At 45.5% G+C, this 17,619-nt stretch overlaps 1 long non-coding RNA gene across 1 annotated transcript in view; it reads right to left on the bottom strand.

Annotated features, from left to right (window-relative positions):
- Window positions 1-17,619, bottom strand: part of LOC113875080 — a 47,103-nt gene that overhangs the window by 7,990 nt on the left and 21,494 nt on the right. The window contains exon 3 of the long non-coding RNA XR_003506147.1: window positions 9,197-9,341. This is a non-coding gene — a long non-coding RNA (uncharacterized LOC113875080). The remainder of the gene's footprint in view (window positions 1-9,196; window positions 9,342-17,619) is intronic.

Below are 17,619 nucleotides of genomic sequence, written 5' to 3'. Positions count from 1 at the left end.
CAGTCCATGGGGTCGCGAAGAGTCGGACACGACTGAGCGACTTCACTTTCACTTTTCACTTTCATGCACTGGAGAAGGAAATGGCAACCCACTCCCGTGTTCTTGCCTGGAGAATCCCAGGGACCGGGAAGCTTGGCAGGCTGCCCTCTATGGGGTCGGACAGAGTCGGACATGACTGAAGCGACTGAGCAGCAGCAGCAGCAGCCGCAGCAGCAGCAGTAGGTTTGTCATAGTTTTTCTGCCAAGGAGCAAGCATCTTTTAATTTCATGGCTGCAGTCACCATCCACAGCAATTTTGGAACCAAGGAAAATAAAATCTGTCACTGTTTCCATTTTTTTCCCCACTTATTTGCCATGAAGTGATGGGGCCAGATGTCATGTTCTTAGTTTTTTGAATGTTGAGCTTTAAGCCAGCTTTTTCACTCTCTCTTTCACCTTCATCAAGAAGCTCTTTAGTTCCGCTTCATTTTCTGCCATTAGGGTGGTGTCATCTGCATATCTGAGGTTATTGATATTTCTTCTGGCAATCTTAATCCAAGCTTGAGCTTCATCCAGCCAAGCATTTTGCATGATGTGCTCTTCATATAAGTTAAATTAGCAGTGTGACAATACACAGCCTTGACGTACTCCTTTCCCAATTTTGAACCAGTTCTTTGTTCCATGAGCAGTTCTAACTGTTGCTTCTTGACCTGCATACAGGTTTTGCAGGAAGCAGGTAAGGTGGTCTGGTATTCCCATCTCTTGAAGAATTTCCCACAGTTTGTTGTGATCCACACAAAGGCTTTAGCATAGTCAGTGAAGGAGAAGTAGATGTTTTCCTGGGACTGTCTTGCTTTTTTCTATGATCCAATGGATGTTGGCAATTTGAGCTCTGGTTCCTCTGCCTTTTCTAAACCCAGCTTGTACATCTGGAAGTTCTAGAATAACAATCTTCAAAATATATACTAAGCATTAAACTCTAACCTCCACAGTACATTATTTGTGAAGGAAACAATGATTGTCACTATCTGATCCATTTCCTTTCCTCCTAACACATATACCCATAATAGCCTTAAAATAAGTAAGGTAGCAGATGAGTAGCCCTATGAAGAGTCATTATCTATAGTAAATAAATTGATGATGCACAAGATAAAAATGCTGCCTGCGTGGCTTCCATTAACTGACCCTGGAGACAGACAATAACAATAGCAAATACATTGAACACTTAATGTGTGTCAAGTACTTTTCCAAGAAGTTTACATACATTATTCTGTCTAAAGCTCAGGACTACTCCATAATCCTGATTTTATGGATGAGGAAGCTGAAGTTCATAAAGATTACATCACTTGCCCAAGGTCATACAGCTGATAAACAGTAGAGTTGAGATGAATCCAGAGTGAGGCTTCAGAGCTCACCTTCTTAAGCCATATGCTATGACTGTCTCTTCACTCTTCCCAAGCCCTCTGAGGTTAGAGGGTTCTCCCAAGGTCACAGAGTTGGCAGAGGGTCAACTACTGTCTATATTTTTTTTCTTCCTTCTTCACTGCCCTGTCTCTCCCCAGTCTCTTCCCCTTGACTGCATCTCCTCCCCCTGTCTGTCCCCCAGGACTTCCTGTTAGAACCCTGGTTGTGTTCTAGTCCCAGGGGGCTGCATTTCTAAGGTATTTTAGGACACTGGCCTTCTCTACTAAAACATGGCAGTGTCACAGATACGCTGCTAACTGAACTAAACTCCATCATCCTACCCTCTGCCTTTGAGGTTCATTACTTGCTTTTGCTATTTGTGTGTTTTTATAAATTTTTTAAAGTTTCCAAGTGATTCTGCTGGGCAGTCAGAATAGAAAACTCTGCCCAAAGGGAAGTTAAAGATGATGAATAAAAGTTGGCCTGTCTGCACTTCCTGTGAAGAGACTGTTCCCACACCACCGACTGTGAAGGCTCTGTCCTGCCTACACTCTGGGCCAGGTGGTACTCCGCAGAGCCTCCCCTTCCACTCTGCGGCCGCGGAGGCGCCGCAACGGGAGGAGTCGGGTCTGCGGCCGGCACCGGAGGCACCTCCAAGGGCTTCCTGGCGTCCCGCTGCAGTCAGTGCGCCAAGGTAACACCGGGAACGCTGTTCTCAAGGAGAATTTTAAGGCTTAGGTAGAGCCTCAGAGGACCCCCCACTTCTGCTTTTCCTTCTAAACAAGCCTTCGAGACTCCACGGAAAGTGCTGGAAGCAGAGGAGAGGCCCAGCTCTGCAGAAGAAGCCCGGCTCTGCGGAAGCCAGCTCTGAGCCCAAGCGGGAGGAGCTGCAGCCAGGTTCGAAACGTTTATTTCCATGGCTAATCATGGCAGAAACAGAGGATGTGACCTGAAGGATTTGACAGATCCCGTCTCTCAACTGTTTAGCCGTTTTTATTGCCTTTCAGATTCAGGGAACTTCGATGGGGGTTAAGGGAAGGTGCAAAAATCAAAATCTGGGTTTACAACAGAATCCCAGAGCCTCAGAAGGCAGTTTGTGGAGAGCTGCTGGCACGACACTTCACTGTGCACCCGCCATCCCTGCTCCTCAAGCCGCGGCCTCGCCCCGTGAGATGGGAGACGAGAGGTGCATCAGCCAAGATGGACGCCATTCAGCGCGCCCCGCCTCTACCCCCACTCCTAACCTGCCTCCCCATCGCCAGGGGGCCTGACAAACCCAGCTTCTTGCTCCAGAAATCAAAGCAGAATTCCTAACTGTGATCTGAGAAGGCTGGGTGGAGGCGAGTAAGAAAAACTAGGTAAAAAATCAACAGTTTTGTTCCCTTGCCTTCATATTTGCCTTCAGCTTGGGGATTTCCAGCATCCCTGTTACAGCTTTTTTTTTCCTCCCCCAAGTTAAGTAGAGCTGAGCCAAGTTTTCTTTCCTCTTTCCCTGGAGAAAACAAGGGGGGAAAGGCCTGTGTCCTGTATTTTAAAACATCTGGTGAGGCCATCAGGAGGAAAAAAAAAAAAAAACCTAAAGGCTATATATAATTTAACTTACCTTTTGGGATAGTTTTTATTACATTTACTTTCTTGGATATACACAAAAAAAGTTTGGCATTTCCCCCATTAGTTAATGGGTTCGGAATTTTATTAATCAGTGTCTAAATGTTCATAAAATAACACCACCTTTTAAAAGCAGGGCAAGGACCATTTCCAAATGCTTCCAGTCAGAAGGAATAATATTAAAATGCAGGTTAGATATGTGCTAAAAACAGTCTTTGGAGAGTGGGGCATAAGCTCTCAATTATCCCAGCCACCTCCAGAGCCAGAGATCAAGGCCAGAAATGCCCCCCAGGCCAAGGAATGTACCTGGGGACTGGGCGGACAGGGCCCTCAGGCAGCCAAGCTGAACTCACTTCCCTCCACCCAAGCCCCACTGGAAACCCACCTCTAGTCCAGCCCCAGCAGTGGGGCATTAATCACTTGTCTCCAGGAAGTGGGCAGCCCTCTACATGCTGAAAAAAGGTGACAGTGTATGTTACATCTTCCTTTTTTTCAGAGTCACACGTTTGCTATGACTATTAATGAGAACAGGGACCATGTTTCTGCTCACATTTAATAATTATCAAACACCCAGCACAGAGCCGGATATAAAATAGGTACTTAATACACAGTTAATGAATATCCAGCAACTTCACTCCTAGGTAACACATCAGAGAGAAGTGAGTGCATTTGTTCATCAAATATCATGGGTGCAAAGGCTCTTGGCAGATCTGTTCTTAACAGCCAAGATCTGAAAACAACCCATGTCTGTCAGTAGTAGAATGGATAAATAGAATGTGGGATATTTGTGCAATGGAATACCCCAAAATTTTAAAAAAGAATAAGAAAACAAAGTTATTATTCTATTCAACAACACAATATTGAGCAAAAGAAGCCCCCTAAAATGTGCAATTACCTTTTATAGTTCAAGAACAAAGCAGAATAAATGTGTGATGATGGAAGTCAGAAAAGTAGTGACTTCTGATGGGGGCAGGTAGCTGTAGGTGGGTGGCCTTACAGGAAGCTGTAGGCAGGTGCCAGGGGTATTGACTGGGAAGAGTTCAGAACTCCTTGAGGAGCTGGAAGTCCTGTCTTTAGTTTGAGGTGCAACAGATGCTAAATTGTCCCACACCGAGAATGATAACTAGTGAAGGAAAGCTGTGATTTAGCGCTCTGCCTAAGAATGTGACCTAATTAGATGTCCTGTTACAAAAGAAAAGCTCCAGGAAAGCAGTGACTTGTCCCTGGTCATCCTGAATCCTAGCACCCAGAACAGGGCCCATCAGAGTAAAAACGTTCGTGAATGAAGTCAAATGCTGGCCACGCTCCTCCCCTGATCCTGCCACCCTGTCATGCTCACTCACTGCTCTCCCCACCCATGAGAACCCGCTGGGCCTGGAGGCCAGTGCTGCCCCCAGTGCCAGTGTCTAGTGGGCACACCTTAGATTTCCACCTCAGCCGGCTCTGTCTCCTGGGCTGGCTCTTTCTCTTCCACATTCTCCCGCGTACCCATGCTCGACACCTCTGCCCCCTGGTGGACCACAGCTCCTCTATAGCCAAGAGACCATCTCATGGGTAAGATGGTCTTCCAGCTCCTACCACTATCATCCTAGTTCAAGCCTTCATGACCTCAAGAAATATCCCCCAGGAAGCTCCCATCCATAATTACCACCCCCCTGACCCCCTAGATCAGTCTTATGCACAGTTTGAATCCTGGCACTCCTGTCCACAAACTTTCACAAGGTCTTCTTCATTGTCTATCAGATGAGACACCTTGCTCCTTGGCCTGGCACTCAAGGTCCTCTGAACCTAGGCCTCAAAATGCCTTTTTTTAATCTTTATCTCCTATTATCCTTTCACATGCACCTTTCCTTTAAGTCAAACTGAATGACTTGAAATCTCTAAACAAATGTGGCAATTTCCCACCCCCAGCACCTTTGCTTATAGCTTTCCCTCCCCAGGAATGCCTTCCTCGCTTGTCTCTTCACTTGGCACCCCCGGCATCGTCATCAGCTCCACTTGAGATCTTCACCATCTTTCACAAATGCTTAACCTTCCTATTGCCTCTCAGCATGCACTCTGAATTCCCCAGCTGTTTGTCCTTAGTTCCTACTCTCAATCGATTTTTTTTTTCTATTTGTGTTATTCTTATGGCTTACTATTTGGTATCTTATGGTAGCGTTTTAAGCTCACTTAGGGCAGAAGACAGGTCTTCCTCCTCTTTTAACTCACACAGTATCTTGTCCTCAGACAAGATTAAATGCATGTTGATAGAATAAATACATAAAGGGAAGGAATCAGCCCTCAATTAGCTTCTATGTTTAATAATATTCAATAAATTAATTTACACTTAGGAGTAAATAAATGCTCAAAGAATTATACACACAAAGATATTTTAACTGTAACTGGGGACAACCCATCAAATGAAACAATGGCTATAATGACTGAACTTCACGCGTGTAATACTGGAGCTTCCTGACACCACCTCAAATCAGATCAAGAATTCGTCTGCTTTGGATAAAATCAGCCTTAAAGACTGGCTAGGCCTGGATGTTGCAAGGTTCCCAAGAGGCATTTACCTTCCTTGTAACCTGATAGAACCTTACAGTACCACTCAGCTCAAAATAAAACAAGACTAACTGTTACCCCCTCTCTGCCGTGTGTAGAGACTGTTACTCTTTCTCTGCCGTGTGTAGAGACTGTTACCCCCTCTCCGCCGTTTGTAGAGACTGTTACCCGCCTCTCTGCCGTGTGTAGAGACTGTTACCCCCTCTCTGCTGTGTGTAGAGACTGTTACTCTCTCTCCGCCGTGTGTAGAGACTGTTACCCCCTCTCTGCCGTCTACTACAATGTGCAGTCTTAAGAAAATGGCTGCCTTCCCCAGGCTCAGTTTCCTTCTGTCAGATCTTGCTCGAAGGCGCCAGTGTGTAGCCCTTAGTATTGCAGCTTCTGCTTGGGCCCTTGGCTGTAGCCTGTGTGCTTGTGGTCCCGGCTGGCTCCTCGTGACTTCAGCAGGAAAGGGGAACCTGCCCCTTTCCATCCCCAGTCACTGCAGGGGAATGTTCTAACCTTTCTCCAGTCCTTGTGGGAAGTTATACTAGGAGGCAATTTGAGGCACACTCCCTAAATCTTATGAATTCCTCCACTTCTGAATTCACTAAGACCAGAGGAGCTTTTCCCAGGGCCGAAAGAAACATTCCAGTCCACTGACATAAAAATGCCCATGGGAGAGTCCAAGGGAAATCAGGGAAAATGTACAGGAAGGAGACTGATGAGATTACATAGCAGAGGTTTCACAAGAACACAAGGTCACAAGGTCAGACACTCAAAGTGAGAAAAGGCGAGAGTGCTTCTGCCAGTTCCTATAGATAATCACAGAGGCTTAGCACCAAGAGCAAACACACACACACACTAAAGATACCAAAAACAAATGCAAAGTTTTCCCTTAGAAAAAATTAAAGTCCCTGGCAGAAAACTGGGAAGGGAATTGTGAGGAGCCGGGGTGTCCTGGCCAGTGTTCACTAGACACTCCATACATTGAAAGCTACCGCTCACTCACCAGGCCAGGCCTCAGGCCGGCCTTCTGCGCTCTCGGCTCTCCTGGGGGAGGACTCAGTCCTGCTGCCAGCTGGCAGCATGTCTGAGCAGATTGGCAGGGCCCTGCCTTGCTCTAAGTGAATGCATGTGGTCCTCTCAACCTCGCAGTGCATGCCCGCTAGCCTGCTCTGCTGCCCCTTTCTGGAAAGTTAAGGTGGCCTTCCACCCACACACGACAGAGCCCAACTCATGCGACTGGTCATCTGCTGAGGAGTAGAAAGAGGCCTCTGCTTCCCAAGTCCCTGGATATACACAGACTTTCTGTTCAAGGAGTCAAATGCAAATTTCTTGTGCGTTGGATTCTCTGTGCACATTTCTGTGGCTGTGTGCTACGTCCAAAGTTGAGAGAAGTGGATAGAAATGAAAAACCTGAAAAAAGTTAGCCACTGAGCGTGAACCTCAATGTGTCCCAGGGAACACAGCCCAGGAAAAAAATTATTAATCAAATCTCAGTGGAAAGCTGTCTGACCACAGTCATCTTGAATCTAAAGGAGCACCTGGGGAATAACAGAGACACACCCTGTGGGTTTGCTCTCCAGAATCTTGTCACTGCCTGGCCGTGGGCAAGGACGCCATCTGCACCGTCTCCTCGGGAGCCCTGACCACGATGGGTGAGACCTGATGGACGAAGGCTTCAAAAGGAAGCCCGAAAAAAAAAATAAAAGGAAGCCTGCCAAGTTTAGGGGGTTGACACTTGTCTTCCTCCCCCAGAGGAAGGCTCCTTCCTACATCCTCCTCTTTGTCACATTCCTTCTCTCACCCCATTTTGGGTCAGCTCTTCAAAATAATGGATTTCCTATTCGATAATTGTTCTTAATTCTTTCAGAAATGGAAGGAGGATCAGTTGCCACTTGATAAACAAGCATGTGTGCCTTGGGCCAGTTGGGTGTTTCAGTAAGTAGCAACTGTTGGAGGACAGGGAGAAGTTTTGGGAATCCTTCTGTAGAGAGTGGAAAACAATAGCAAACAGAAGGCCTCTGGAGGCACTAAGTGCCCAGCTGCGGTTCAAGGTGACTTGTATGGAGTGGTGCCCATCTATCTACAGGGCCGCGTGGCTTTCTCCAGCTGTCAGCAGTCCAGTTATAAGCATGGAAAGAACAGGTGTGAGCAAGTCCTGGCTGGAGAGCCTGAGCACAGTGAGGCAAAGGAGCTAGGGTCCTGGCAAGAGAAGGGTGGACTTCATGGGTAATATCCTGTCTGCAGAGGAGGGAAGGGAAGGCTGAGGGCAGCTGAAGGGCAGAGAGAAAATCCAGGTGTAAAGAGACTGAGGGACATTCTGGAAGCCCCAACCCCAAGTGCATCTTCCCTGAACAGAGTCCAGGGCAGTCTGTTGAGCTCGTGGGTCAGCTCTCCGTTGAGTCTAGAGCAGACACAGGGGACATCGGTTACACACCCCATTCAGTGCCTCCTCTACCACCCACAGATTCCTTGCCTTACCTCATCCTCACAGGGGCTGAAGGGAGAGGTGGAGAGAAGACCAGGAGAGAGGGAACAAAAGCGCCATGGAAGGCAGGGCCAGAAAAGATGGTGCCACGCAGCTTTTTTATTCTTTTTTTTTGGTTCACTTCCTTGATGGGTGACCACTGTGGAGGGAGAGTCAGAGACACAGGAAATCTGCCACCCTCACCTTGCTGCCAATCAACCAGGGCTCAGACCACAAAAAAGAGACTACTGGAGGCCAGCGAGGGGGCAGACAGGCCAGCCTTGGCTGCCCCCCACTTCTCTGCGCCATCCCTCCTGCTGGGAAGAAGTGAAGAGGCGGTCTGTGCCCCTGCCCCCTCCTGCACCTCCTGCACTGAGGTGGTGAGCACGGAGCTCCAGGAGGCGCTGCGACATCAACACGCCCCACGCAGAGGTGCGGTGACGTGATGATTCAGTGACACAGGGTCAAATCAGGTTGCAGCCCTGTCGATCCTCCGCCTGATGTTCCTTCTGGAGATACAAGGAAGCCAACAAGCACTCTTCGTTTTTTGTTCTTTGCTTTTTTTGCTTTCCTATGTTAATTTTTGAAAACTGACACCCAGCACATCTGTAGAAATTCTCTTAGTAAAACAAAAGTACAGTTTGAATGCAACATGCCATTCCCTGAAGACACGGTCCTTAGCTCAGTCCTTCCCGTATTTCTGCTTGGTCCGCGGATCCTTAACACCTTTTCTGACCTGGATCAGCCAACGTGATGAAAGGTGTAGGGAACTGTGCAGTTCTCAGGGAAAATTTGAGAACTTTTGAAAAGCAGTTTGATAATACTGTTTAAAGTGTTCACCTTATATAACCATCAATTCCACCTCTAGGAATTCATTCCAGGGAAATATGTAAAGATTTATGAATAAAAATAGTAATAGAAGTTTTCTTTATAAAAGCAAAAAAGTTTGAAAGTGGAAATTTAGCTGAATGACTTACAACATAAGGGGATATTTCAAAACCATTAGAAATTATATAATATGTATAGATATTTATCACAAAAAATAAAAGGGGGTTATAAGCTGTGTGATCCTATTTTGGTGAAATGGAGGGCAGATCCTTCAAGTTTCTCTGTGGTGACCTTTCTTTTTTTATGCTTATGGCATTTTATGAGTGTTCCTTATGAACTGTATTATTTTTTAGTAGAAGGAAAAATCATGCTACTTACACATACATGCACACACAGGCTCTGCCGGCTTGGCTGTCTCTCCCCGGCTGTGGGAGGCAGGCTCCAGGGCTCTCTGTGTGACTGGAGCCGGTCCTGTTCCTCCTACCGCTGACCCACAGCTCTCTCTCAGAAGCTAGTTGAAGGCCTGGAAGAGATGCATGGAGGGGAGCATGGGAAGGAACTCAGCTCTCCAAGTTCTCCTATTACCAGTACAGGCATGTCAATCAAACCAAATCTCCTGTTCCAGAATATTTTTGTTTGCAGAATCCAAAATACTGAATCTATAGGAAAAAGAGAAAGCCCTGAAGGGCTCTGCTGGCGCTAAGTGGGTTCTCTCAATCCATGGCTTTACATTCTTGGTCAAAGTAGTTTAAATGTTTACTTTCTGTCGAGGAGAATGAGCATGTGCTGTCCATACGGTGGCTGGTTGCTGATGGTCTCAGCAGCGCCAGCACCACGACCCTGGCACCTTGGTTCATCCTCAAGCTTAAGTGTCCTCTTGTAAAATCAGAGGCAGTATGTGTTCATTGTTTCTCAGGATGTTCTGCATTTTGAGGAGCTTGTGGCTCAAAGATGCAGGAAGGAGGGGTGCTGTGTGGGAGCAGCCGAGGAAGATGCCACACCCACAGCACTCTGGACCCCCCACTCCCAGTGTAACCAGACCAACCGCTCTTTCATATAGGAAGGGTCAAAGTAGAGTAAATCTGGAAAATAGAGTCTTATAATGACCAGTTTGAAAACCACCAAAAGATAGCTATCATGTACTTAGTGATACTTACTACTTCCTGTATTTAGTATCAGCTCCAAATCCAGGTGACTTCTTAGTATTTTTCAGTTGAGTAAGGCACTGATCACCCAGGCTCTTTTCCCACTTTCCAGTGTGATTTTTTTTCCCCCCACAGACAAAGGCTGCCGTCTTTAGGTACAGCTCCAGAAATGAGATTCAAATATGCACCAGGCAAGGATGTGTTATGAACTCGTCCTCCCACAGAGAGAGAGGGACACCTGTCAGCCTGGCATGTCTACAAGGTACCTGGCACCGATTAGTCCTGACCTGGCTAAGTGGCCCTGCGCAAGACTGCTCGAAAGGAAAGTGGAGCTATTTGGGGTTCTTTGCTTGGGTTTTTCTCTTTCTTTCCATATGAGCTTCCCGGGTGGCTCAGATCTGCAATTCAGGAGATTGGTTTCAATGCCTGGGTCAGAAAGATCCCCTGGAGAAAGGAATGGCTACCCAATCCAGTATTCTTGCCTGGAGATTTCCATAGACAAAGAAGCCTGGTGGGCTACAGCCCATGGGGTCCCAGAGAGTCAGCCATGACTGAATGACTAACACTTTCGCTTTTTTTCTTTCCATTTGGGGAAATGGTTCAGTGCCCCATTGTCCATGGTACCTGCTATTTTGCAGCACTGATGGGTCTGTTTGTGCATACATGTGATGCCCTTTGGTGGTGGATGCATGCATGCTCAGTTGTTCAGTTGTGTCTGACTCTTTGTGACACTTTGGACTGTAGTCCTCTGCACTCCTCTGTCTGTGGGATTTTTCCAGACAAGAATACTGGAGTGCATTGCCAGTTCCCCCTTCAGGGAATCTTCCCGACCCAGGGATCAAGCCTGCATCTCCTGCATCACTTACATTGCAGGCAGAGTCTTTACTGCTGAGCCATCAGGGAAGCCTTTGGTGGTGGATATCTGGACCTTAAAAGTACATTGAATGAGGATGAAATGGTGCCAAACTTCACTTCTCAAAATTAAAGCACCAAAGCAGGACTTTCAAAGCTATCTTATCCTTTGATTAAACAAGCTTAAAAATTGTAAACAAGATCAAAAAATCTCTTTTCTTTTTTTCCCTGAAAATGAAAAGTGGTGGGGACAGGAAGAGAAGAGGAGGAGATGGGTCAGAAAGAAGAGTAAAAGATAAATTAAAATTTGTTTATTTTAGAGCAAGCTTTTTAATCTCAAGTACTAGAGATTTCAGTTCTGGATGGGCTGGGGAATTCTTAGCTTGTTAAGTACAGCTTGTTAAGTTGAAAAACAAAACCATCTATGGGAAGGGCTGCAGGGGACCTGGATTCGATTGCATTTTGCTCTCATATCTTGAGCAGTGTTGGAAGAGACCACGATGAGGATGAAAGTCATGTTGACAGAATCCAGAGCAACTTGGCCAAAAGAGCCCTCACCTTTCTGCTCTCCACACCTCAGACACGCACACCAGATCATTTACGACTCATGCTGAGACTTCTCCACACCCATTCTGCCCAGGCAGGGGTAAAGATCTGGGCAGCCTCTCTGAGAGCCATGTATGGGCTGGGCTGGCCTCCCCCAAACATGGCTCACAGAAATCTGACCCCCTACATTAGAATGTGAGAAGATGAGGGAGATTTCACTTTGATTTAAATTAAGCTGGGTATTTCCCATATTTTACTGTTCATAAAAAGCTGCATTTGTCTTATTATGAAACATCTTCATATCTATACAGAAGGGCTTTGAAGATTGATACATTTTCCCAAGTATAGCAGGGTTTATAGCAGTGCAGAGAAGAAAGAAGGCATCTTCAGAGTAGCTTTGAGTTTGTGCTCTAGCAGATGCACTAGGAGGAACTCATCTCTGGATGCACAGTACCCACCCCTGCTGTGTGCTGGCAGCGATCATAAAGCCAACATGTGGTGCATCACACCCTCTCCAGAAACATCTCTGAGCCCTTTTCCTGAAATAACTCATGAAATATTCTACACTCCTCGCGGGTGGTAGGCCATGTCACAATCCTCATTTTATGCAGGAGGGTGGGTGATACAGCTAGGAGGTGGGGAACGAGATAGAACCTGGCACTCTGGCACCAGAATCTAGGATTGAAACCACTGCATCCCATCAACTTATTTCAATAATGAATGAGATCGGCTCTGCCTTTGAAGGAAAGTACTACCAGGTGGAAGGAGGAAGTAGTGCTGCTCGTGTACAGCATGGGAGGACAGCGCTCGTGGCTCAGTGGAGAGGGATGTAAGGTCACGGTTCTGAGTGGAAGCATCCGCACTGCAGGAAGGCATGAAAACAGAACAAAGAGCAGAGCAGCTGTTTGGTTCTGGGAACTGAACAGAAAGTCAAATGTCTTACCTAAGTGCTGTATTTAATTCCTGCATTGTTTCATTGCGGTGTTTACATCTCTAGACACACTTGCATCAAAACTTGGCAAAACTGGGCTTTTTTCTGAGTAAGCTTTCCAGAATGGTTGCTGCCCACCAGCTGCCCAAAATGGGAGGCCCTCCCAAACCCTGGTTTTTCCTTAACCAAGGCCATTTCTGTTTGTTAGGACCTTAATGACATCATTATTCTGCTCTGGAAGGCAGCATACAGTGTGTATTATACATTCTATTGAAGAAATGTATAAACAATGAAGGGGGAGCCATTATCCAAATGCATCATTAGCAGGATGATTTTATTTTATCTCAGTGCTACTTATATTTCCAACATTACTTTGCGGACAAAGGTCCATATAATCAAAGCTATGGTTTTTTCAGGAGGCATGTATGGATGTGAGAGTTGGACCATAAAGAAAACTGAGCACCACCGAATAGATGCTTTTGAACTGTGGTGTTGGATAAGACTCTTGAGAGTCCCTTGGACTCAAGGAAATCAAACCAGTCAATTCTAAAGGAAATCAATCCTGAATATTCATTGGCGGGACTCATGCTGAAGCTGAAGGTCCAATACTTTGGCCACCTGATGCGAAGAACTGACTCATTGGAAATGACGCTGATGCCGGGAAAGATTGAAGACAGGAGGAGAAGGGGACAACAGAGAATGAGATGTTTGGATGGCATCACTGACTCAATGGACACGAGTTTGAGCAAACTCCGGGAGATAGTGAAGGACAGGGAAGCCTGGTGTGCTGCAGTCCATGGGGTCGCAAAGAGTTGGACATGACTGAGTGACTAAACAACAACTTATTGTCACTTTGCCAGAATGAGACACTGGGCAAGGCTGATTTAGATTGTAGAACTTCTTTTTTTTTTTTTTTTATTTTATTTTATTTTTAAACTTTACATAATTGTATTAGTTTTGCCAAATATCAAAATGAATCCATCACAGGTATACATGTGTTCCCCATCCTGAACCCTCCTCCCTCCTCCCTCCCCATACCATCCCTCTGGGTCGTCCTAGTGCACTAGCCCCAAACATCCAGTATCATGCATCGAACCTGGACTGGCAACTCGTTTCTTCTGAGCTGAATGGGACACTAGTGTGAGTGAGTTAGTGAGGAAGACTGGGTTGGGAAGTCTGAAGAGGGGCTGGGGCAGGGGGACCTAAGAGCAGGGGCAGCCTGCTCTATGCACTTGAGAGCCACAGGGTTGGGCCCTGCAAAGAGGCAACTAGAGCAAAAAAAAAGAGTGGGTTTGGCCACCCTGGAAATACTCTGCTTTCTTCTGTTGGGGATACGTGTTGAAAAGTAAGTCATGTTGACAGAGTGGATTATTTTCATCTCTTGGTATCCATGGAGGATTGGTTCCAGGAACTTCTCAGATACCAAAATCCACAGATGCTCAGGTCTCATATATAAAACGGGCTAGTGCTTGCATATAACCTGGGTGCATCCTCCCTTATACTTTAAATCATCTCTAGATTACTTATAATGCCTATTTATTATTAGTGTTATTACTTATAATACTATGTAAATTCTATGTAAATAGATGCCCAAATTCAAGTTTTACCTTTTGGAACTTTCTAGAAATTTTTCTCCAAATAGTTTCAATCCCAGATTGGTTGAATCCATGGATGGATAATCCATGGATATGGAGGGCTGTCTGGTTATATACAGAAGATTTTCTTCACATGAGGAGGTCAAGAAAAAAGTATGAATTCCAAGATGACACCAAGATTCATTTCCAAGAAAGAAAGGGTGAACAGTGACGTAATAATTAAGGTGGTATTTCTTAGCTGTCCTTAACTGGCAGGATTCACCAGGACCTATATTACATGTTTGAGCAAGTCTGGAATCCGTGTGCTGCAACAATATGCACAATTTTGGCCTTGGTCCCAAGCCCTAGAGAAAAAGAAAGGCAGAGACCGCTCAGCCGTCTGAGCTGTCCTAATGAAACTAGTACCATCTCTGGCAGGGGACACTGGAGGTCACTTGTTCAAGGACAGACATCTGGTCCAGACTCACTTCTGGAGTCCATGGGAACTGGGCCATTCCTGGGTCAGAGATGGAGGTGAAGGCCGCAGCAAACCACACTTTCACACACACTCACAGGTAACAGCCAGCAGGGACTTGTGCCCAAGCCCTAGTCCCCTCCTCGAGGAAAATACAACAGAGAATTGCTGACCCCTATTTCCGGCAACTTGATTCAAGCAAAATCAAGTCAACAAATAACTTCAAGAAGAAAAACGGGGAAGGGTGCAGCACGTGGTAAAAAGTGCTACCTTGGTATGAAGTGGGGGAAGGGCAGCACCCCTGATGCCTGGTGCCTGTGCGCTGAGTTGTGTCCGGCTCCATGTGACCCTGGGCACTATAGCCCTCCAGGCCCCTCTGTCCAAGGGATTCCCCAGGCAAGAATCCTGCAGTGGGTTGCCATGCCCTCCTCCAGGGGATCTTCCAGACCCAGGGATCAAACCCGCATCTCTTTTGTCTCCTGCATTGGCAAGTAGGTTCTTTCCCACTAGTACTACCTGAGAAGCCCCTGTTGCCTCCTAACTAAAGCCAAACAAAGCCATGTTTAGGTCACCAGCTCACTTAATAACTGTATGGTAAAGTTATTCAACCTCTCTGAACCTCACTTTCTTCATATGTAAAACAGAAATAAATCATAGGAGCTGTCTCAGTGTGTTCTTGGAAGAATTAAGATAAGGCCCAGGACATAGCACTTATTAAGCATTTCCATGGATGCTCCTCCTGAGGGTTACCTCCACCGGTGGAGACCAGGCCCCTCTCAGATGGGTGCACAGGATCCCAAACTTGCCAAGAGATCTGGTGATTTCAGTAAATCAGATCCCACCCACAGCAAGATTCCAAGGCAGAGGCAAAGCCTTGCCATCCAGACTGGCAAAGCCATGCCATGTATTAGCAACCACAGATTCTCCTTGGTCACAGATCCACTTTTTCTTGGTGACAAAGCAAGATCAAACCTTCAGAGACTGGGGTGTCATTCATTTTAAAATGTGAGAGAAAATCTAGAACAAGGTCAAAGTTTTCTCTCTCTGTTTGCACAGTAAAGTACTACTTATATACTGTAAATTTCATTTCTTTTAGGTGCACAGTTCTGAATTTTGACTAATGTACACAGTCATGTAACCACCAGTACAATCAAGATATCAAATATTTCATTACCCTTGAGCCTTCAGTCCTAACAATCACTGATAATTTCTAATCCTATCATTTGTCCTTTCTCAGAAATCATAGAAATGGAATTATACAGTATGTAGCTATTTGTGTCTTTCTCCTTACACTTAACCATACTTTTGAGATTCAAAAAACATTGCATTTTTAAAAAAATTTTATTGGAGTGTAGTTGCTCTGTAATGTTGTTAGTTTCTACTGTACTGCAAAGTGAATCAGCTATATGTACACATATATCCCCTCTTTTTTGAATTTCCTTCCCATTTAGGTCACCACAGAGCACTGAGTAGGGCTCCCTGTGCTGTACAGCAGGTTCTCCTTAGTCAACTGTTTTATACATCAGTCAGTGCGGTTCAGTCGCTCAGTCGTGTCCAACTGTTTGCAACCCCATGAATCGCAGCACGCCAGGCCTCCCTGTCATCACCAACTCCCACCTTCAATCTTTCCCAATATCAGGATCTTTTTAAGTGAGTCAGTTCATCACATCAGGTGGCCAAAGTATTGGAGTTTCAGCTTCAGCATCAGTCCTTCCAGTGGATATTCAGGACTGATTTCCTTTAGAATGGACTGGTTGGATCTCCTTGCAGTCCAAAGGACTCTCAAGAGTCTTCTCCAAGACTACACCACACAAAAGCATCAATTCTTTGGCGCTCAGCTTTCTTTATAGTCCAACTCTCACATCCATACATGACTACTGGAAAAGAACACAGCTTTGACTAGATGTACCTTTGTTGGTGAAGTAATGTCTCTGATTTTTAATACGCTATCTAGGTTGGTCATAACTTTTCTTCCAAGGAGCATCTTTTAATTTCACGACTGCAATCACCATCTGCAGTGATTTTGAAGCCAAAAAAATAATAATAATAATAAATAAAGTCTGTCACTGTTTCCATTGTTTCCCTATCTATTTGCCATGAAGTGTTGGGACTGGATGCCATGATCTTAGTTTTCTGAATGTTGAGCTTTAAGCCAACTTTTTCACTCTCCTCTTTCACTTTCATCAAAAGGCTTTTTAGTTCTTCTTTTCCTGCCATAAGGGTGGTATCATCTGCATATCTGAGATTATTGATATTTCTCTGGGCAATCTTGATTCCAGCTTGTGTTTCATCCAGCCCAGCACTTCTCATGATGCATATAATAAGCAGGGTGACAATATACAGCCTTGACATACTCCTTTCCCAATTTGGAATCAGTCTGTTGTTCCATGTCCAGTTCTAACTGCTGCTTCTTGATCTGCATACAGATTTCTCAGGATGCAAGTCAGGTGGTCTGGTATTCCCAATCTCTTTAAGAATTTTCCACAGTTTGTTATGATCCACACAGTCAAAGGTTTTGGTGTAGTCCATAAAACAGAAGTAGATGTGTTTCTGGAACTCTCTTGCTTTTTTCGATGATCCAACGGATGTTGGCAATTTGATCTCTGGTTCCTCTGCCTTTTCTAAATCCAGCTTGAACATCTGGAAGTTCACAGTGCATGTACTGTTGAAGCCTGGCTTGGAGAATTTTGAGCATTACTTTGCTAGCCTGTGAGATGGGACATTTTGAAGGAGTTTTCCATTATCTTCATTTACCTCCACCATAGTTTGGCCTCAGGTCAAATAACAGGGAGGGAGCACAGCCACACCCATTGACAAAAAATTGGATTAAAGATTTACTGAGCATGGCCCTGCCCATCAGAACAAGACCCAGTTTCCCCCTCAGTCAGTCTCTCCCATCAAGAAGCTTCCATAAGCCTCTTATCCTTCTCCATCAGAGGGCAGACAGACTGAAAACCACAGTCACAGAAAACTAACCAATCCAATCAGAAGGTCCACAGCCTTGTCTAACTCAATGAAACTATGAGGTATGCCATGTACGGCCACCCAAGACGGACAGATCATGGTGGAAAGTTCTGACAAAATGTGGCCCACTGGAGAAAGGAATGGCAAACCACTTCAGTATTCTTGCCTTGAGAGCTCCATGAACAGTACTGAAAAGGCAAATAGGTTCATCTATCCCGTTTTTCTAGATTCCACATACTCTACATTCTACACGGGTTGCTTCCAGATTTGGCAATACTGAATAAACTGATAAAAACATTTCACATACAAGTTTA

The sequence above is a fragment of the Bos indicus x Bos taurus genome, chromosome 17, assembly GCF_003369695.1.
Source record: "Bos indicus x Bos taurus breed Angus x Brahman F1 hybrid chromosome 17, Bos_hybrid_MaternalHap_v2.0, whole genome shotgun sequence".
NCBI lineage: Eukaryota > Metazoa > Chordata > Mammalia > Artiodactyla > Bovidae > Bos > Bos indicus x Bos taurus.
Note: the sequence above shows the minus strand (reverse complement) of the source record. Positions and strands in the feature narration are given on the sequence as shown.